Source organism: Equus quagga, chromosome 10 (assembly GCF_021613505.1).
Source record: "Equus quagga isolate Etosha38 chromosome 10, UCLA_HA_Equagga_1.0, whole genome shotgun sequence".
NCBI classification, from domain to species: Eukaryota; Metazoa; Chordata; class Mammalia; order Perissodactyla; family Equidae; genus Equus; species Equus quagga.
The window spans coordinates 33,417,092-33,439,520 of NC_060276.1; the positions used below are offsets into that span (position 1 = coordinate 33,417,092).

General features: G+C 42.2%; 1 protein-coding gene across 4 annotated transcripts in view; it reads left to right on the top strand.

Annotated features, from left to right (window-relative positions):
• Positions 1-9,526: 9,526 nt before the first annotated feature.
• The window catches only part of AMOT (angiomotin), a 59,545-nt gene continuing 46,642 nt past the window's right edge, over positions 9,527-22,429 (top strand). For 2 of the 4 annotated variants that reach the window (XM_046673838.1, XM_046673840.1), the window contains exons 1-2: positions 9,527-9,939; positions 17,499-17,576. The gene's annotated coding sequence lies outside the window, so the exon portion shown is untranslated. Of the gene's footprint in view, positions 9,940-17,063; positions 17,199-17,498; positions 17,577-22,429 lie in introns of those variants that run through there. The other 2 variants (XM_046673842.1, XM_046673841.1) reach the window with 2 other exon arrangements.

Genomic DNA, 22,429 nt, shown 5'->3' on the forward strand with positions numbered 1-22,429 from the left:
TCTCAAGATTCCAAATCCAACGCTACTTTTACACTATTGCTAGTGTTCTTAGTTAGAAAACACCAAGGTGAGAAAACGAAAAGAAGTACATCCCTGGGAGAGGTGACCCGCTTGGGAGCTGGAGAGGGTGGGACAGAAATGAACAATTAGGCGAGGATGGTGGAGTCATGAAAAAACTTAAGGCTTTCAGAAGGCTGGGAATTGAAAAGCCTTTTACATTGAAAAGTTCTGAATCCAGAGTGCACTCCAAGGAAACAGGGAGATGAGGTTTCAAAAGGTTGACAGTAACCTGGGAAAGCTACTAAGATGGGGTTGGGAGGGCTTCGAGGGATTTTCACCTGGGGCAAAGGGATACGCCAAATGACTTGGCCTGCTCAATTGATCACAGATGCTGAGAAAAATAGATTGATTTTGTATTTAAACACAAAGTAGGATGGGGAATTGAAAAGGATTATAAACGACTCATTTACACAAAAACCTGTGTCATGAAATACATGTTTCCTTCACGCAACAAATACTTCCTGCGTACCCACTGTGTGCCAGGTACAGCATGTGCTAGGTGTTGGGAATACAGCAGGAAATAAGACACTGTCCATGACCTCAGGGGAACCTAAAGTCCAGTTGGGAATCCAGAGAATAAATAGCTACAAAACAATGTGATAAGTAATCTGATAGAAAGAGGGACTAGGATGAGAACAGAAGCCTAGGGGAAAAGGGAGGAAACTAGGGATGACGTGCTGCTAGCCCACAGTGCACCATGCTTCCCCAACACCCTGACTCAATGCCTGCCCCACTCCCATGGGAGGGGAGCGGTAATTGAACTGCTGGAAACACGATAGTGTATGAAACATGACACTTTGTGAAATGAACTACACAAATTCTGAAATGTAAGTCATGGCTCTATTGTTCTGTAACAAGGTAAGAATTACGATCTTTTATCAAGCTAGAAACTATAAACCATAAAAAACTATGAGCAGCTTTCCCTTCTTTTCCCCCTTCTGACACTACACTTCTAGAAAGGGGGCTATGGGACTTACGTTAAAAATTTGGTTGGCTAACGTCACCTGGGTAGGAGGAGGACAGGAGTGGGTTGTAGGGGAACATCATGATCCTAGATTTATGCTCTTTGATCTCCTGGAGATAACGAAGGAGGAAAGTTTATCCAAATGAAGGTTAAATCTACTAAATTTTGCCACAGCAGAACTGCTACTCAGAAAACCATAGTGGAGAGAAATATTGCCATTTATGATGGAAAAACTCATTCAAGTCACCCGCTATTACTATATTGCAAGAATCTCAAGTACTTTGTTCAAGCCATCTATTATCTCTTGTGGAGAAATTACCTGGCTTCACCTGAGTTTTCTTGTTTCTTTTTAACAATGCTTTGTATAGAAATTTGAGTTCGTGTAGAAATTACCTGGCTTCAAAGATGGTGATTGCTTTATTAAAAATATAATAGTAATAATAATAGCAGCTACTATTTATTGAGTACTTACCATGTTCCAGGACTGTGTGGACAACATCGTGAGTCCTCACAGATCTTTAAATGTCTACCCACCATTCCCACATCCCCCCAAAATATAAGTTCCATAAAGTCAGGGATTTTGCCTGTTTTGTTCACCAATATATCCCAAGTGCTTAGAACAGTGTTGAGCACACAGTGGATACTCAGCACATATTGGTTCAACCAATAAATTATAAAATTGAGACTTGAGAGCTTAAGTGATTTATCCAAGGTCATATAACCAGTCGAATGTGGGGATCTTAACCAAGTTCTATCTGAGTGAAAAATCTCTCTGTTTCTTCCACTATACTAGTCTGCCTCTTGGTAAATCTATTCCTAGTTTATAGTTCCAATGGGGGTACAAGAAGCAACAGCATCCATAAAGTCATCTGGAACCATCTTCTTGCCATCAAAGGCATTGAGCCAGCCACTCACACTCTATTTAATCTTCTGCCTAGTGCTCATGCCTGCACAGTCTTTCTTCTGATCTTGTAGCACTCACTTGCTACGCATCAAATAAACATATCACCTTCTACTTAAATAGTTAACACCCACATTTCCTCACTACATTTCAAAACTCCCCGTTATACACCAAGATCATGGAACTAGGAGGCAGCAAGTTGTGGATAACACTTCTGATATAGCTCCCCACTTCAGCATTCAGAAAACTTGTCAGCATTCTGACAACCGTCAGCAGTCAAGAGTTGCAGGGAACCCTAAAGGTTATCTAGCTCAATGTCCCCACCTAACACAGGAATAACTCTAAAAAATTACTAACTTGGGCCAGCCCATGGGTATCCCTAAGGTGGTAGGCAAGAGGGTTGCAGGCTGTATACAAAGCTAGAGGATAAGCCTGAAGCTTCTTCCTGGACCAGTAATTTTCTAGATTGAGAGACAAAGTTAAATAATTTACCTGTTGAATAATTTAAATATTATTTTATATTAAAACTACTTCTGATATAATTTATCACATAGAATACACAATTCACAAGAATGTTTAAAGATAGACAGGACACTGGGGTAGAGGTTACTGCTGAGGGAATATTTCTCTGAAGAAGTCACATTTAACTTGAAGCCTGAGAAATAAGATTGAGTTAGTGAGGTGAAGAGTGGGGAGAGAGTGGAGTGAAGGGGGGTATGTATAGTGTCCTTGGCAGAAAGAATAGTACGTGCAAGGGTTCGAAGGTCGGGAGAAAGTGTGGAACTCAAAGAGCTGGAGGCCTGAGTGCCCCAGGCCCACACTCCACAGCGAGGATGTTCTATTATCCCAGGATCTCCTGCAGCACCTTCTAGGAGTCCCTCTTCTTGCTCACATCCTGCCAAAACACTGTGAAAATCTTGGGGGGAGAAGGTCCAACAGCCTGGACCTGAGATGTCTATAGCACCATCCCAAATTTCTTAGCCAAGACCAGGAAGCCAGGAACATATAGTTGTCATTGCTTCAGGATTTTCAGCACTTTTGCTAAAACCATTCACTAGTTTAGATTAGTTTAGATTATACTGCTTGGTATAAAAGTAAACTTCAGTTGGCCCCCTGCATAAAATATTACAAATAACAATATCAGCTAATATTTGTATATGGCTGTCATTTTATCTTCACCACCACCCTGAGAAATAGGTGCTGTTATTACTCTTATTTTACAAATGAGGAAACAGGCCTCAAATGTGTCCAAAGTCATATAGCTAGTGAGTGATAGAACAAAGGCTATGACACTGGGTCCTTTCGGTGCTAAAGCCCATGTGCTTAGGACCACACTGCACTGCTGAGCAGAGTGAGTGGGGAAGAGTGATTATGAGGGCCTTAATCTCTGTAGGCCACTAAGCAAACCCATTGTCCTACCCCCTGGAATTCTCTAAGAAGACTGAATGGAGGGGCATAAAAGAAATAAACTGTGTTAAGTGACTACTGAATGCAGGCATCATGATAGGACCTCTAAATATGTCAGTTCATTTAATCCTCACAGCAACCTCTCATGGTGGAGAAATTATTAACCCCATTTCACAGATGACGGAACTGTGGCCCAGGGCGGTTAAGTAATTTACCTCATTGGAGCTGCAATTGGAATCTAGGCTTGAGTAACTCCAAAAGTCTATACCCTTTCCATCAGAGCACATCAAAGATGGCTTAATATTTAACCCTTCCCAGGTTACCTATTTGCACTTTAATAAGGGTCTTTCCTGTGTGAATCTCATGGGACCGTGGCAAATCTGAAGAAAAGGCTGATTAGGGATCGCAAGGTGGCCCTGCCTTCAATCACACCAAAATGGCATTGACCTACCTTCTTCCTGTAGTTCCTGAAGCGGGGCAGTGTGCCAGAGAAGATAAATCTCTACTCCAGTCACAACCTTCTTCTCCTCCAACTGGGATAACAACTCTCAGACACTCTGGCAACTAGAGAAACAGAGAGCACGCCGAATCAATCAAGAGTTTATTTGCAAAGGGTAATGTCAGAGGATGAACTTCCTTTCAATCCTGCTAACTTTGTACATTTAAAGGACTACTGGCTCAGGAATTTGAGTTCCCTCTGACTTGCTTTCAGTCATTTGTTTTTGATCATTGACTAAATCATATTCTCCCTCTCATCGCACCACCTTTTAGGGTGTAGACTTTGATGTGTGTTCCTCGGTTTCCCTACCTCCTTCTTGCTCCAACTAACTTAAGACTTTGCAAACAAATCCTACTGAGAAGTATGGACAGTCTGGGCCTTTCCAGAAACTCAAGCTGCTGAAGGAGATATGGTATTTAGTTAAGCTGAAGTGAAGCCCTGCATAAATCATAAAGAGGCAAACCCAGGTTACTCAAACAGGACCCTAGGAGGTACTTGGGGAATAGACTTGCAGGCAGCTTTATTTTTCTACAGCCGAGTTACTTCCAAAATGCTGGGGCCCACAAGTACCACAGGAGTAACTTGGCTCCCAAATGCTGGAGCAGGTCTTGGCCTTGGAGCACAGTTCTGGTGCTGTTTCCTGAATTCCCACATTGCTGTTTTCCACACATGGATCAAGCTTCAAACTTCCTGTGTCTGGACCGTGTGTGTGCGTGTGTGCACACATGTGTGTGTGTGTTTATATGCTTACGAAGGTTGGAAGGGGGGGAGGTAGGGGATACAAAAGGAAGAGCATTTAACTCAATACTTTTGCTGCATATATGTCCCTTTGTTCCTTTCCCATTCAGATAAAGCTGATATTTTCTGATCAGCTAGCTTCTGCATGTGCAGAGCTAGTATCCTCGTGAATAAATAGGAAACCGACTTTAGGAGGTATCCTGGAGAAGGCTGCTTTTCAGGGTCTGCCTGATATATTCGTAGGGTGTTTTTTTTGGGGGGAGGGGAGAGTTATGTGGAGCCATAAATCCTTAGGATTTAATGTTCCCTTGTGTATGTGCTTCCCTCTGCTTTTGTTTCTAAATGCATTTAAATGATTTAGTTGTTCACCAGGCAATTAGAGGAAGATGTGCTCATTTCACACTTCCAGCTGACTTGGTGGGTGGGGGAGAATGTCATTCAATACAGAGCACTATGGTTTCGTGGTCTTTCCTTCTAGAAGAACCTAGCTAGGAATTGAGGAATAGACTACAAGCCATGTTCTATTTCCTACTTTTCCTGTATATTGGACAAAAATATTGCATGCAAAGGACAGACTTTTTTTGTTAAAATACTTATTAGTTGACAAAATTAAAAACCAGATTTTACATTAATACATTTGACTTCTGGTTTCTCTTAAAAAATCAGAAGTCCTGTCTACACTGGGCCTGCATTTCCTATGGTGTCGACCAAGTTGCCCTCTTTATGTGGGTCCTGCCTTCTTGGCAGCCTCCATCACTGGTCTTATCTCCTGACACTGAGCCTGAGGGTTGTTACCTTTAAATTTGTTTTTATTGTGGTAAAATATACATAATACAAAATTTACTATTTTAACCATTTTTAACTGTACAATTCAGTGGTATTAAGTACATTCAACATGTTGTACAACCATCACCACTGTTTATTTCCAGAACTTTTTCATCATCCCAAACAGAAAGTGTGCTCATTAAACAAAAATGCCCCATTTCTCCCTGTCTTACGCCCTGGTAATCACTATGCTACTTTCTGTCTCTATGAATTTGTCTATTCTAAGTATCTCATATAAGTGGAATTATACCCTATTTTTTTCCATTTGTGTCTGCCTTCTTTCACTTAGCATGTTTTTAGGGACACATTGATTTTTTTAATTGACTTTTCCTGTTTTTTGAGCACAGACATTGTTTTCTATTGTATGTTAAAGGAGGAATTGCATTTTATTGAAAAAAAAGCCAAACAGGACAGGTAGTTTGGGGTGGAGATTCTTGAGTTCTAAGCTTAAAATGATCATTGTATCTACTATCGATATATGGAGGTGCTTAATGCACTTAGGCAACCCAGTCTCTTTACACAGGTGTTTTACAAGTAGTGGTTAATTCTCCTGGTATCCCCCAAAGGCTTCTCCATATTTTACAGTCAGGATATGAAGACACAGGGATGCTGTGGGGATTAGTTAAATGTGTGTGGCATACTTTGCTGTATAAACTCACTCTCTGGAACTAGTTTTCACTCCTTGCTCTCAACTTCCTCGGCTTTTACTGTCAATCTCATTCATTTAGCACTTAGCATACGCTTGTTAGTTGTCTTTTTCTGGATATACTCTTGAAGGCAGGAGTCAAGTCCCATCCCTCTTTGTTTTTTCAGTCCTGTCCATAATAGCAGTTCAAGTGATGTTTGTTGATGTTGGCCTCCCCCTCCCCCTTCCTTTTAAGTAGAGCTGGCAAAGCATAACTTTAAATTCAAACTCAGTTTAAACAAACTGAAGGGTTTTCAGGGTAAAAACAAAAGGAAGTCTTCTGTGGCAGGAGAAAAGGAACACCTAAAATGCATAGAAGACCTGGGCAAAGCTGAGGTACCAAAAAACCTGTTGTTTGCCCCCTGGCTAAGAAGTGACTCACACACAGCCTGATCCAGCATTAAATTCAGAGCTGTGCTCACTCTACTCCATCAAAATTCAAATTTGGAGGAGAACAGTAATGACCAAGGCAGGATTTGAGGAGGGGGTATTAAAGGAATTAGTGTTTTAGGAGTTCCCATTGTACGAAGGCCCCAGTAGCTGTGGGGAAGGCAGGCTGGAAGTCTTTTGAAGGCAACTGCAAACCTGGGGGCAAGCTTTCTACAAACCGGGCCTTTGCTACTAGGATTTTTTCCCCAGCATCTTCTGTAACGGCAAAAAAATGAGAAATGGCCTAAATCATCTCTCGCTAAGGGAATGAGTAAAAGAATTTTGGCAAATCTATGCAATGGAACACTGAGCTATCATGACAAAGAACGAGGAAGTTATCCTGCGATGGAAGGATATTTAAGAGACACTGTTGAGTAAAGAAATACAAGGTGGGCTGTAATTGATGATCCCACTTGTAAGGGGCAACAATGGAATATATATGTATATGCAAATAATATATTTTGATGATTACATACAAGCATAGAGAGAAAGGGAGAAAGGGACTATTAGAATGGAGTGGTGGAGAGGAACTCTTTATTGTACTCCTTTCAGTACTGTTTTAATTTTACCCCGAGCAGATTTTATTTTTTTTCATTTGAACAGCAATGTTAATTTTACCAAGTATCCTGTTGCCATTGTAATCAGTAGTAGTCTGCAGCATATACGCACCCTATCTAGTTCTGCTGTCCACCCCTCCAAATAACAAGGCTGGAATAATCTTCCCTTGCTTCACAAACCAAGTGTCTCCAGGTCTTTAACGCTTAAAACCTCACCTTCCCTGTGAAAAATTACCCAAATCACTTCACTTCACACATAAACTGAATCGTTCCAAGAATCCATGTTGCCCACGCTCCTGTTTCTGAATGCTTCAGCAGCCCCAGCAGAGCTTTCTGCACACTGGGGCTACCCTCAGCATGCCACCGGCCCACTACTTTTCCTGCACCTGATTATATTCTGAGTCCCTGTTCAGGGTGAGCTAGCATTTCCTTTGAGCACACTTCCTCTTGCCTGCCTTGATACATGGCCCCTCAGAAGGCTCCCCTTAGGCAGGCTTGAATTGAATGTCACTTTTTCACTGGCATGAGTTCATTATAATAGCTCTGTGTTGTCAAGGCCTTTACATTTAGACTTGCTTCCTCCTTGTAGCGTTTTCTAGGAAATATGGATCTGTAGAGAATGGTGGTTTCCATGGTAAATGTTCCCTCATATTTGTTTACTCAAGTTCACTTCGGAGATACACAGCATGATTTCCTCTTTCAGTACCAGCACCACAATAGATTTAGGTTGTGGCGCCACTGCAGAACTGTTTAAAAAGAAATCTCACCCACCCTGGTTAGAAAAAGGGCAATTTATTATTCTAACTGCAGGGAGCCAACTTCATATCCACCACCAAAACTGCGGGAAAAGAGTGGACTTTTTAAAACAAAGCCACAAAACCTACACACCTTGGATGTAAATGCTTAAAACAGATGAGCAGAATATTTGATTCTCAAACACATGTGAGACTCTCCACTATGTGACATACACGAGTAGGAACACATCTATGTGGGGAGTGCTTTGTGGTTCCGAGTTTCCACACACGATTCATTTTATATTCATATACCAGTGCCATTGAGTTAATACATCATGCTTACAGCCTTTCTTTACAGATAGGAAAATTAAGGCTCAGAGAAGTTACGCGACGCAACAGAAGGCGCACAACTAGCTGCTAAGTGCTAGAGTCCGAAATGAGTTCTTCCTTTAGTTCCAAATTTCATGTCACTCTGCTACCCCTACATTGTTTCTCTGTGCTTTCGTTTCCCAGATGTAAAATGGTAGATTTTCAGTAGATTTTCCCAGGATGCTGTTCTCAACCCTCTGTGTTCTTAAGCAATATCAATTTTTCGCAGCCAGGAAATGTGAACACCAGATTGACACTTTACGTACTTTTTTCGCCTCCTGGCCTAATGAATTAAGGGGAGAGAAAAGTTACCTATTACCACCGGGCCAGATAGTGCCATAAAGGTGTACCGGAGCCTGCCGACACACTGTCGCACTCTTAGGAGACTTAAGAAACCAAGCGTCTCATCTTTCTCTTCTCGGCAGTACCTTGGGGGAGAACCCAGAGAGAGACAATAGCCTCTTGTTTAGTTTTATTAATTGCGAGGGCGGTGGAACAAAAGGATCCGAACGACGACGCAAATGACCAATCGCAAGCGAATCCTAGGCTAGGATTCGCCAACCGGTAGCTGCAAAAGAATGGTGGGCGGGACTTACAATTCTGGGCCCGCTCCGCCCAGGCCGGCCCTCTCAGCCCGCCCAAGAGGCGGAGGCTCCGCAGAGCCCGGCCCACGCCACCTCCCCCGCCAGCGCGGCCCGCCACTGGGAGGGGGTCGGGGACGCGCCAGGAGGGGGAGGAAGAGGGAGGCTAGGGGGAGCGGAGGAAGAAAGGAGGGTGTCTCGCAGAGCTGCGACCTGGGTGGGGGCCTGCTGGTAATAGGAAGCAAGAGGGGAAGGAAAACCAAGGAGCGCTGCTCCTTCCTGCATTATTTTAAGCAGGCTTTGCGAGAAGCTGCTTTTCAGCATTTCTATTTGTTTTTCTTCCTCCTGCTGTGGGGCGGGGAGCTGCACTGGCTCTCCCACGCGACTCCGTTCTGCTGTTGCCATAGATTATTATTTGTAGTCTTTGCAAAACCCTTTCCTTCCTCCCAGCCGGTTCTCGCGTAGACTCTCATTGCTAATGTAACCGCGTCGTGCCACGTTAGTAGGAGGACCAGAGCAAGGTCCCCCCGCTTTCGCCCGAGCAGCCGGACTCCGCCGCTCAATTGTTTGAAACTTCCACGCCCCCTGGCCCCGCCCCTCCCCCCCCAGCCGCTCTCTGCCCCCCGCCCCCCCTCCCCCCCCCCCCCCCCCCCCCCCCCCCGCCCCGCCCTTACCCAGGGTCCGGGCAGGCTCCCTCCCTTCTTTCTCCGCCCTCTACTCCGCCTCCCTCCCTAGTCCATCCCCCCTCCCCGCTCCTGGGCGGTCCTAGCCGCACACCGCAAGAAGAAAAGCCACCCCTTCGTCCCCCTCCCCTACCTCCCATCCTTTGCCCAGGAGCTGCCTTCATCGCAGTCACGCCCCTTCCTTCCTAGGAGCTTTCTGGCTGCCCAAGCTGGTAGACCCCTGATTTATTCCTCCATCTCCGCTCTCTTTTGCCTCATCTTCTCTTAGTTCTCACCGCCCCCTCCACCCCCACCTCCAGGCTGTCTCGCCTTCGACCATCCGCTGCTCCACCCTCTGGCCCGGTATCCTGCCTGTCCACTGCCACCAAGAAGAGCCCGGACGGAGCAGTAAGGAGGGGAGCAGCCGGGAGTCGGGGCTTCCCCACTGCCCATCCCTGGCCTCCGGCCCGGGCCCGAAGCCACTTGAACGAGCAGAGAATCGTCACCTTGTCTTCGTTGCCTTCAGGGGTAGGAGACGCGTGGTTACTTTTCGCGGGGAACTGGGGCAGGAATCCATGGTGGCATGAACTTGATCGTGCCCTCAGAGTGAGTGAGTCGATCTAGATGCGTGTGGGGATGCCCCTGTGTTCTACTTTCTTTGCAGCTGGCCATGAGTTTTCTGGGATATGCAGCAAGTTAAATTGGTAAAGAGTGTGCACTCCTTTTCCTTTCTACAGAGATGCTAGTGGGTACCACTACTTGATGGTACTTTTACTCCCTTGCCTCCTGGGGTCCTTGTAGATCTCTAGGTAATTAAGCACAAAAGGAATTAAAGACCCGAGGGAACTTGAGGTCTACATTTAGCTCAGCAGGAATGTCCGGGCTTATCTCAGATTGCTAGATGCGTTCCTCCTAAATGCTTAGGATTGGGGTGGGGGCTCACACTCCCCTGCCCCGGGGGCCGTGAATTCTAGAAGTCTTAAAGTCTGGGAGTAATCTACAACGTTACTCTCTTTTTGGTAGTGGTGGTGGTGTGGAGGGGGTTGTCCCTTATCTGGTTTATAGATGTTAGTAACAAGGTTTGCGGGATCATGCAGGCGTCTGGAGGGTCCCAAGCCTGGGTCTGGGTCGTTGTACGTTGGTGCTTCAACAGCAAGATGGACTGAATATATGAAAATGAAAAGAAGGCAATTTGAGAGAGGGAAACTGACAGTCTTTGTAGAGTGTGAGAAGTCCCTGGTAAATTGCCACTAATAATAGTATTATAATAATTTGCAAGGGACTACATACAATTAAATGAGAGAGGAAAGGGAAAGTTTGTGAGAAGCAGCATTTCCAATCTTTAGCGTGTATTTTAGAAAGAATTTTCTGACACCTTAAAGTGTTCAATTTAGTTCTCACCCCCCCCCCCATGAAGAGTGGAATTTGGGAGGCAGTTTAAAACTTTTTAAAATATAACCCTCTTCTCTCATTCAGAGAGGAATTAGTCACCATAATCTTCAGTAATGGAGGGCTAAGGGTATTTAAGTCTCCTTGAACTAGGCTTTGTGAAAAGCCCTTTCTTGGGCCAGCCTTTGTGAAGTTAGACCTTTCAGCACCCTCATTTGGTAGCTAAGAATAATTTGAAATGCCATTTTGGACTCCAGATAAATCTTCACCCATCTCCCACCTATCTCCACTTGGGCAAACATGGCAAACTTATAAAAATGGGGGTGTTCAAAGACCTATTACCGAGGTGTCCTCAATCCATTGCTTATTTGGGAACAAATCATTTACTTATATTTTTAGATAATTTTGTTGATTGATTTTAATAGGGGAAAGGAAAGCAGGAAAGGAGAAAAGGAACGTTACAGGGTGACAGTTTTAAAGGCTATCATGTTTCAGATCAGCTGGGAGGGAAAAGTTGTCCTGACCAAACTACATTTTATAACTGGCCTGGGACACTTTACTAGCCAGGTGGTTGTAGAGTAGTTGCATCTATTTACAGATGATAACTCAGGTTCCAGCTATTCTGTATGGGTTTATCTGGTGTCATTTACCACCACTTTCTGGCACTACATCATACTTAATTTTAAGATACTTCTTTCTTTGGAAAAGTCTGTGGCTCCCTAAAGTTGAAAGTGCTTTTTCTAACTTCATAGTCTAGATGTGAGGTATACCTCTGACCATGCTTGTATGGAGAGTAACTTTTACATGAAAGTTCTGGATCTGTTTACTTATTTAAAAGAGTTTATAAGGGAATTTTAAAATTTGTATTCAATACTGTTTTGGATTTGGAAGGTGAAATCTCATTGCTGGTTTATAAAGTAGGGTTTATTGGACTAATGCATAACCAAGGCGTTTTGTGGAGTTGCTTTTTCTGATGTGTTATAAAGAACGGATCAGACTCTTTCTAGAATGCCTTAAGAACAGTCTATTCAAAAACCAGAGGGATGGATACTATGACCTTGAGGTCCCATTGAGTGCCAGAATTCTAAGTGGGTACATCTGCTTCTATGCCTCTCTTAAGAGCCCTCTCCCAGGGCCTGCGCCTCCTTTAAAAGGGTGTCTTTGTAATTAAGCAGCCCTTCTCCCCCATCCCCCTTTCTTCCTTTGAGCCAGCTTTTTAAGGCCCTTTTTCCATTTGGAGACAAGAGGAGTTTCTCACACTCTCCTACTCCCCTCTTAAGGTTTCTTTTCCTTTTCCCCCAAAAAAGTCTCCTGAAGTTCTCGGGATGGTTAGAAGTTGTTTTGTTTTGTTGGGGAAGGAGTGTTACCAATGAGCAGGAGTAGAGGATATATTCCCTCTTGGGAAATGCTTGTGACCAGGTAGCCTCCTCCATGGAGACTGAGCATTTGGAATGCATGAGAACAGTCTATTCTTAGGGAATGTCTGGAAGAAATTGTCCTTTGCACCCATTAAGCCCAGCTTAAACACGCTGAAAAGGGTGGAGAGAGGTGTGTGTGGTCATGGCCGAGGCTTTTAGGATAGTAAATGTTCCCAAATCTCCTATTACATCACCTCTTCCCCCATGGATTCGGTGGGTTTGGAGATCTGCTTGACAAGTTAATTAGCTTGGGACTAAACCAATTTGTTTAGGATTGTGCTCCATTGATTTCCTGTCCCCACGAATTTTTGTTGTTGGTTTACTGTGATGCGTTGTAAGAGTCTTGCTCACTTCTTCGTTTCTTGCTGCCTTTTCTGGACTTTGGTCCAAAATCTAGGGATCCACCTCCAAGTCAAAGGTTCCAGTTTGGTCCCAGGAACTAAGGGGGCATTAAACAGGCTGCCCATACTGCATTACTCTCCTCCATGGTGGGCTTCTGACCCCTTTTAACCCAGAGAAAGGAGGGAAGTCACCCCTTCCACACACAACACACAAAATCTGAACTAGAAAAAGGAAAATAGGAGGTCATTTGCTTTGTAAAAGAATCTACTACAAGTTTCTTTGAAAAAAGTAGCTTTCCTAGTTAGTGCCTTTGAACTATAACTTGATATATACAAATTCACTATAAGTGGGCCTTCTCAGAAACATATTTATTGCATAAAAGAAGACAGAATTTTGAAGTAATGATTATTGTTTGAATTAAGTGAGGCCATTATTTGGTCTTTGAATCTTGTTATATGGGATGAAGTTAATTGTCTAAGTCGTTCTAGTTTGTAATGTTGCTGGCTACGTTTAACCCGAGCCTACAACCACTTGTAGAAGGAGGCTAGTATGACTTTCTGGAAATAAATCAGGTTTCACAGATTTTGATAAGTCTAAGGAGAGGACTCTCTACCCCATATAGGTAAAAGATTTTAACTCCAGTTATATTTGAGTAACCCAAGGATTCAGAAAATTGTTTCTGGCAAATAACAGCAACTGATGCCATTTTTAATCGAAGAATCTATAAGCTTTCCTAGTGAGCCTATTTGTGAGACAAACCTGAGCTCTGGAATCACCTCTAACTCAGTTTATCACCCTTGGCAAGTTTCCTCCTCTGTAAATTGTCGGGGGACAGACAGGGTAAATTTGAGAACCTGTTCTGAAAACTTTACGGTGCTCTTCCTAGGCCTTGATTTCTGGTTGAATGTGAATGATTCCTACTAGAATAAGGTGCAACAATTGTTAGAAATACAATCATGTAGTCATCTGAATGTAAAAAAAAAAGCCTGTAAGGATATATCAACATAAATGCATTGTGTTTTGTATTTTAACAACGTATCAAGTTAAAAAGGTAAGACTCTGTCAAAACTTCATCAAGAATCCCATCATCCTTACAGAATGTCTGCTTTCAGTTTTCCTAGTTCAAGTCCTTGTTTCTGTACTTCCATGAATTTTACATAGTTGGGATCATAGAAATGTACAATGCTGCTTTTAAATAAGAACCCACCTATGACTTAATTTTGAAAACCTGTGTGGAGGAATGAAGTCAGAACCTGACTGAATAGGCGTGAAGCATCACATACGTTTTTTCCTCAAATGCCAGAAGAGACTAACAGAGTTAATAAGTAATCCCTAACCTCTCTCTGTGATTTAGAGGTGTTCATGTATCTAGTGAGGCTGTTAATTCTACTCCCTTGACCTTCTGTTACTCTCCCCCATTCTTTTTAAGCAAAAAGAAAACTAGTGTTCACTGTTTACTTTGTCTAAATCATTAACAATGATTCTTAAATCACTATATCATCATATCCTATCAAGAGAGTACAAATGGGTAGACTATGAAGTCTCCCGAACAAGAAAGGAAAAGCAGGAAAGCACAAATGTTTTGTAGCTTTGAAAATATGTTTCAATTAGACTAAAAAATAATAAGGAAATTAAGGATTTTAGACAATTAAATAAAAGACATGTAGGTGTAGCGGAATGACCCGCATGTAATGGGTTCTTCGTTTGAGGCCTTCAGCCTACAGTCAAAGTTCAGTTACACAGTCCTTTAATTTTCCTTTGATAGAGAAGGTATGATATAGATAAGATATCCAAATTTGGATGCACTCATTCCTGGAAACCAGTGGCTCATCATAAATTAGATTAAAATTTTTTAAACAGAATAGAAAAGTAAAGTGTGAGTTTTTAGTACTTCCGGAGTACCAAGTTAAGTACAGGAACATTTTTTTATGATATGTGTTCATGGCGAAAAGGCAGATGGGTATATTTGCTAGCATCTCCTAAGATAATTTTTGAAATCTTTTTTAGCTCTATAGGCTGCCCCTGACATTTGTAAAGTCACTTTCACTATTGCCTCAACTCCATGAAATATCATTAGACTGCGTGACTTGAAGCCAGGATCAGGGTTTCTCTGCCCAGCCCTCTCTAACTTGCCATGTGACCAAGGGTAAATGAATTAGCTGCTCTGAGCTTCAGTTACCCTTCTTGGAAGCAAGGATATTAATACTTCACAGAGGTGTTTAAGCATGCTTCATATTGGGCAGATGCTTTGAGATCCTTGGATGAAAGGTGTCTGCATGATGGCAGAGCAGGCTTATTATAAGGTCCTGAGCAGGTGTTCACTTTTAATGAGCTTTGCTCTCTTATAACATACAGTGCCCTTTGGTGCCCCATTGCCTTACTGACTGTAATTGATTGTCTCAACATTTGTATTATCAGCCCTCTTGGCTTTTAAAAAAAATTAAACATTTTCATTCTCTGTGGTAAGCTGAAGTTCAAATAGGAAGACTCTAGCATCTGCCACGGTGATGAAAAATAGCTTCGAAAAGAGACATTAGTTGGAATGTGCCATAGAGATCAGTGAGTTCTTCAAAGCTCTTCCAAAAGATTAAAAAGGGTAAAGCAAATTTCTGTGTGTGTCTGTGTGTGTGAGTGTGTTTTAAGGGAGAAAGTTTTGAGTAATATTTGCTTGTGACACATACTGATGATAGCCAGTAACTGAAACCCAGCCATTGTAGTGTTTTATACGCAGCTGGTTTTTATTAATGATGGAATATTTATGCTTGCTGTACAATTCGTGGCTCATTTCCATGTGTATGTCAGAACTTAAATACCCCCCAAAGTAACATTAAGATAAGATTAAATATAAATGTGGCCAAGCTAGAAAGGGTGGATTTTGCGGGGGTCTCCCTTGTTCTTATTGGTGTTGCTTCAGATCACAATAACTGCCCTCCAACTTTAGACATAGATGCTGATCTTTTTTTCTTCTTTATATATATCTCATAGCAAACTTCACATTTTGATCCTTTTGATATGGACAATCTTCCCCCCTTTCATAATGCAGATGAAACTGATGTATGTGTTTTTTAAGAGCATATTTTCCCTGCACATGCTTCTCATTATCCGAGAGGCCTGGACTCAATCAGTAAAGGAGCAGAGAAACCACATAATTGAAAGGAGAATGACGGTGGTGCATACTTGGAATATTTGTGGGAAGGGGATTGCTGACATCAGAAAATGTAGTGGCCTGAGTGTTAACAGCATGGAAGAGAAATAAGCTTTCTGTGTTTCTGTGTATTGAGAATTATTTTTAAGGGGATAAAAATATGGGCCAGGTTTGACATCCTTTTATGAAGTTGCCCTGGAAACTTTGATGAAGGTTGTTATAGAATAGTTCAATTAAAACCTTCCCCATTAGGAAGCTAATTAGTACATCACTTACTCATTTTGGTTGTTTTCAAGGGGCATGGATTTGCATTGAATTAATGACATTTTTTTCCATGTGATAGCAGACTAAGATAAAAATCACAGATGGGGAAAATTATTCAGATTGCCTATTTTGAAGAAATCTAATTTCCTCTTTATTACATTTAGGTTTTCAGTTCAGATTTTTGTTTCACTCTGTTTGTATACAGTGATCACATTTTAGTTTAATAGTCAGTTTTACTTTCTGGATCATGGGCTGTAAACCAAAGCTTATTAATTTGAGTTTCCTGTATGGATTGGAGAAATACGGCAAATGACAATAAACCATTTTATTAAGGTAACATTTGGGTTTTTTTCTTCTACAATTAGTTTCTCTTCGCTGTGTGTGTGTGTGTGTGTGTTTGGGAGAGGCAAATTGTTTTTTTAAAGTAAACAATTTTTGAAGCTAAGAAAATTTTGATGACCCCCTTTACCCCCAAGAACATTTTGTCTGCCTCAGGCTCTCATTTAGGCTTCCATTAGGACAATGTGATGACTTTTCTGACCTGGTACGTTTTGTGACTAGGCTAAGCAGTTCTCCCTTGGCAGCCTGAAGGAGAGTGGTTATGTTGGGAAGCAGAATGCAGGCTTCCTAGCGCATTCTTTCTACTGAACTCCATCTTTTTTAGGGGAACAAATACTCGCTCCTGAGATTTCAGGGCCACTTGCAATAGAATAAGTGCTCTGTAGCTAACTATGTAATATGAGTCCGCTGTGGTCCTCCTTTTCCCTGTAACTAGTAGCCAACAGTCATTCTGTGCATATATTTCCTGGTGCTATGCCCATGGCATACACCTGCACTAGTTTTGGAAAGTGGGACGGTTGACTGGGTTATATGATTTGCAGTTTACCTGATTTCACCCTAATCCTTCCAGTGAAGGCCAATTCTAGATTTAGTTTTGCAATGGCAACTCAGTCAAGACAGGTTCCTGGGGCTTGCAAGTCAGCGGGAGGAGGAGGGGCTGCCTTTTGGGGAGTGACTCAGGCCCTTTGGTATGAAGATATGAAATGCTGGCTCCTGTCCATGCACCTGCTGGATGCCACACCTGCAGTCAGCACCTGAGCCCCACTCAGGCACAAAATCCAGACTGAAGGCAGATGGGGCTCCCTTCAAAAGGGGTACAGCAAAAGAGGGAGCTCCCCATTATCTTAGTGGAGCACCACTGCGAATTACATTTAGACATTCCACTGTTGGTATGGGGAAACATCTGAGATATTTTCTTCTAGGTGTAGCACGCTCGCTTGCTTAAGATAGTGTTGGAGTGCTGAGGGAGTTTGTTTGCCTAATGAGTTTCTTTTCTGAACTGTTCTCATTTGTGTAGAAGTTTGTGTCTAGTAACCGAGCACAGGGCAGGAAGTCACAAGACCTGAGTTCTGATTCTGGCCCCGCAGTGAAATCTTGGTCAAATTAGTTATCATTAGCTATCTGTTCTGAACTTGAGCTTCTCCAGTAGTAAAATGGAATTAATCACGTCTGCTTTTCTTTCCTCACAGAGCTGCTGAGAAGGACAAATAAGATAACAGAAGTGCAAGAGCTTTTGTCTCCTTAGAAGAAAGGCTGAGAAATTAAAGGTAATAGTATTGTTACTGCTATTCTGTGTCTTTCATTCCTTTTCTTTTTATTGCCTCTAGCAATGTCTTTGGAAAGTTGTTATTTACTCAGTATACAATTATTAAGCATATTTTATGCACCAATTAATGTTTTATGTGCCAGGAAGGATACAGTGAAAAATCATGCACCCAGCTCATGCCTTCTAAGATCTCACAATCTAGTAACTTCCATTTCCGGCTCAACTCATGACAGTGATTTCTGCCTGGGTATTTAAAAGACAAGAATTAACTTCATTTTTTCTCTCTGCATTGCTACTTGGGACTTTCATCCCTGGAGCAGTGTATTCCCAGGTTTAGATTGAAGGTATATGGGTGGGGGGAAGCCACGAGGTAAATAAAAGAATTTCTTTCTCGCTCTCTCATTTGCAAAGTACCTGACCCTTGAATGATCACTTTTTTCAGGGGTCCAGCCTTGGTAATCTTCTGTTCCTGCTCTGTGTGATCCAGTCCACTCTTTGACTTTAGCTGTTATCCATATGCTAATGATTCCCAAAGGCAAATCTTAACCTATCTTTGACTCCTCCCTTTCCAACTTCCCCACCATCAAGTTGGCTATCAGATTCCATGTCTCCCACTCAGCTCACAGGTCTTTTCCTCTGGGAAGCTTTGCTCAGATGGCCCTGAGTTTTTTGTAGGGTCCTCTGCATTGCCAGAGCTGTCTGCTCATACCTCTGGTTTCTGGTTGGATTGTGCCCCCTCTGCTTGATTGGGAGCTCCTTGAGGGCTGGGCTGTATTTTATTTCTCTTTTTTCTCCACTCTAGGACCTATACAGTGCCTGGCTATAGTAAGTGCTCAATAAATGTTTGTGGAAACTATAGTGTGATAAGTGCTGTAATAGAGATGTGTACAAAGTCCAGTAGGAACACCTGGAAGAGCAAATTCATTTTCCATATTGAGCAGAGTTGGGTACAGGGGGAACATGGAGAACGATTAGGGAGAAACCTTCAAGGAGAGGGTGGAAAGCGGAACTGCCCTCTTCTGAGAGTTCTGACTAAGCAGGCCAGGAAAGAATGCCTGTTGTGTCTGCTCTTGCTAAGCCTGGGGCATCTCTGGCCTGTTGCCTCCCCTGCCTTAGGACTAGATGACTTTTATGGTCGGGTCTGCAAATAAACCTCTGTCTATAATACATTGACCATTTAAGACAGCTGCCACTTAGTCATATAATATTAAACAGGGCTGATCTTAACAGTGCCACCTTAACTGTGGCTGAAAATAGAGGTACACACACAGGCTCATTAGTCATGTATGCTTAGTTCTGTACAGCAAAATACTCTTAAACTATGTTGAACATTGGTATCTGAAAACTAACAAATTTAATTCTCAGAATGTAACAGGTTGGGTCACTGGAACTGAATGTCTTTAGCTGACTCTCAGATCTTTCCAAGGGCGAAAATGAAACATGATATAAGCCATTACAGGCCATGAACCTGTTCTCACCCACCTGATGCTTTTACTAATTAGCTTCTTGGCTGGGTGGCAATTTGGGGCAAGTGCATGCAAGCTGGATTCACAGGGGAGCCCACATTCCACTCTGCCATTTCACAAGCCACTGGGATACTAGACTGCTTCTCTTGGCTTCTTTCCCTCCCAGGAGTCCTGCTCTGCCCTGGTGGAAGAATGGGAGCACGAGAGCTTTTCATTAAATGAAGGAGAAATTTCATGGGGCTTTGGTGTTTTGCTAGTTTTATTTTTTTTAGTGGATTGTCTAAAAACATTCATGCTCCTTGACCCATTAATTTCACTTCTGAGATTCTATCATTAGGAAACAATCCAAAATATTGAAAAAGGCTAAATCACAAAGATGGTTTTATGACATTATTTAGACTAGCACAAAATTGAGAGCAATTTAAATGTCTTAATAATTGGAGGATGGGTAAGTGAATCTTGATATACTCATTTAATGGACTATTACACGGCTGTTGCAATGTTTATTATGAAGTCTATGCCACAACATGGAGAAAGTGCTTTTGATAAAGTGAGATGTAGGATTCAAAATTCTATGTACATTAATATTTCATTACTTTGTAAAAACACAGATACACACAGAAAAAAACTAAAGGAAATACGCTGTAATGCTAGCAATGTTTGAGTTCAGGTGCTGGGATTATGAGTGATTTTTTTCTCGTTATTGTATTTGCATGTTCTGCTTATATTACTTGTAAAATAAAAATAAAAGTGGGTAGTATGCCATCGAAGATGGGAGATTGGTAAAGCAGGTAGCTTCTAAGTATATTCTTAAACTTTTCTCAGTTTATATTCAATCGGATTTCATGGAGTGCTCATACTTTTTCTGAGGCAAGAAGAAATGGGATGTCACGGCATGATCCATTCCTCCCTTCGGATGGGCGTGTGTGGAGGGAGGTGAAAGGGTAGTGCAACAGGATTCTCCTTGTTACCCAGTGTTTCACTGCTCATGTACACTTTATGGTTCATCACCTTCGCTGCTTATTAACATGTTCAAGTTAATTGCTTTAGAATACAGAAAAGTAAAACTGGGACCAAATTAACCACACCTTTGAGTGGCCATCTCAGAAACAGATAACTGACACTGATCCTCAGTAATATTTGGAAATGCCAAGGCTTTACTGTTGTTCTTAAAATAATTTCCCAACCTAATCTGGATAGAGGTGGAGATAGGAGCAAAGAGGTGGGGCCGACTCAAAGCTTTTTCTTAAGCTAGTGCTAGACTTAAGCAAGAGCAAGTGCCAAGTTGGTATGATGTTGACAAGACCTAGAACAGGGGCCTGGAAACATTGATCAGCAGAGGTTCGTGTTACTGTCTGACCTACCTACATATCTTGGCATAAAGAGGAGACATTTTGCAAGGTTCTTCTGCCATGCTTCTAGCTAAATACATCCCTCTTACCTCCTTGAATTTTCCCTCCTGACATTAACATTTTACTTCCAATGGAATTGGGAAATTTGTTGTAGCATTAAACCAAGTTTATAGTCTCTTAAAACCAGAGTCAATTCAATTTAATAAACATTTGTTAAGCATCTTCTATGTACAAGCTAATATGCTAGATAATTATTTTAGTGGAAGGGCTCTTGCCCTAGGTGTAATAAAACCTGCATTCTGGCCCTGCCTCTGACCCCTTTTAAGCTCTGGCATCTTCATTTATAGCAAGAAGGGGTTGGACCACTAGATGGCCTCCCAAGAGTCTTTTTAGTTCTGGCCTTCGCTGATCTAAGGACCCCTGCACAAAAGACTCAGTTGCAAGTAAACGTTTTGAAAAAACAACCTTAGTTCAAAAAATTGCTGTAGCCTTTTAGAAAAAGGCCACTTTGAAATAATATTAATAGCTAACTTTTATTGAGCCTTTACTATGTGCCAGGCTCTTGCTTAGCACTTTACATGGATTACCTCTTCTAATCTTTATAACAAGCCTATGAAGTATAAACACAATTATCTCTAGTTTGCAGATGATGACGTTGAGACTTGGGAGGTCAAGAGACATGTATGAGGTCAGTTAGTAAGCCATAGATCCAGGATTTGAACCTGGGCAGTGTGACTCTAGGCCCATGCTCTTAACCATCATGTTGTTTATGCTGCCTGCCCATTACCCATTGAAAGTTTAGGGGTAACCTGCAAAGGGACCATTGTTTCTTACCTCCCAAAGGAAGTGAATTAGTATCCTGGGTTGCAAGACTGTTTGGAACGGTGTTCTCTAGGACACTTCAGGCCACAATATGGACCAACCTGAGAGGCCATGGGAGAATTCAGTGGGCTGTTTTGCCTCTCTCTTTGTGTGGGAGTTGTGTGTGTGTGTGTGTGTGTGTGTGTGTGTTTGTGTGTGTGTGTTTTATGCACAAATACATGCACATAGATACAGGGAAATCTTTGAACTGGCTCCTGTCCATTTAGCTGGAAGTAAAATTGTATGGAACAAGTTGACCAAGATTTAGCAGAGAAACTGGTTTTCTAAACTTAGATTCTTCATCCTGGTTGGTGGAGTGATGGGTGGGGGCGAATTAGGAGGAGGAGGTAGAAGGGATGGAAAGATCTTAAAGGATATTTCAAAAATTTATTTGAAGGATGGGAATTTGGTCTGCCCTGGCCACCTTCTAATGCTGATTTTCTGGGACTTGGCTTGGGAAACATCTGGGCTCTCACTAATGTGTTTTGGCTCAACCTCCCAGGTATACTGAGAGAGGCCAATGACTGCAAATGGAGTAAGAATTTAGCTTGGCCTTGCTACCCTGTTGTTGTTACAGAAAAGTTGAATATATAGATTGAAATTGCATTTTTAAAGGAAGAACCATGGATATCCTTTCCTCCCCTATTAAATATCTTCAGGGACAGTCTGTTTGTCTGGGAGAAACAAGGTTATTTTATTGATTGAAGATGATGTCAGACCCCTGGCAGTGGCGTGATTAAAGCTGCGAGCAGCAGAAAGTTTGCACAGTTCATACTATTTTAGTTCTTGACAAGGAATCTTTTCCTTTCCTTTCTCTAATGAAAAAATGGAGTAGTGTTTTCCTCCTTCTGTGATTCTTAACATGTAGATGAACATGAGTTCCTTAAGAAAAAAATCAGTAAACTGGAGAGGAATCAGCAAAACTTTTTTCTTAGGCTGATTTCTTTTCCTCTTTTAAACAGAAACAAAAAAGGCCAGGGGGCGGCGGGTGAGGAGGGACAGTCTGTGTCCGGTTGACATATAGTGATTTGGTTTTTGAAAACAATATGGAAGAGAGGGGACAAAATTAAGGGAAGAGAGTAAGACTTCAGACAAGTAAAGTTTTCTTGGTGAGGAGCTGGGTCAGCAGCAAGCCCGTCAAAATCAGCATGAAGAATCTAAACAGTACTGGAAAA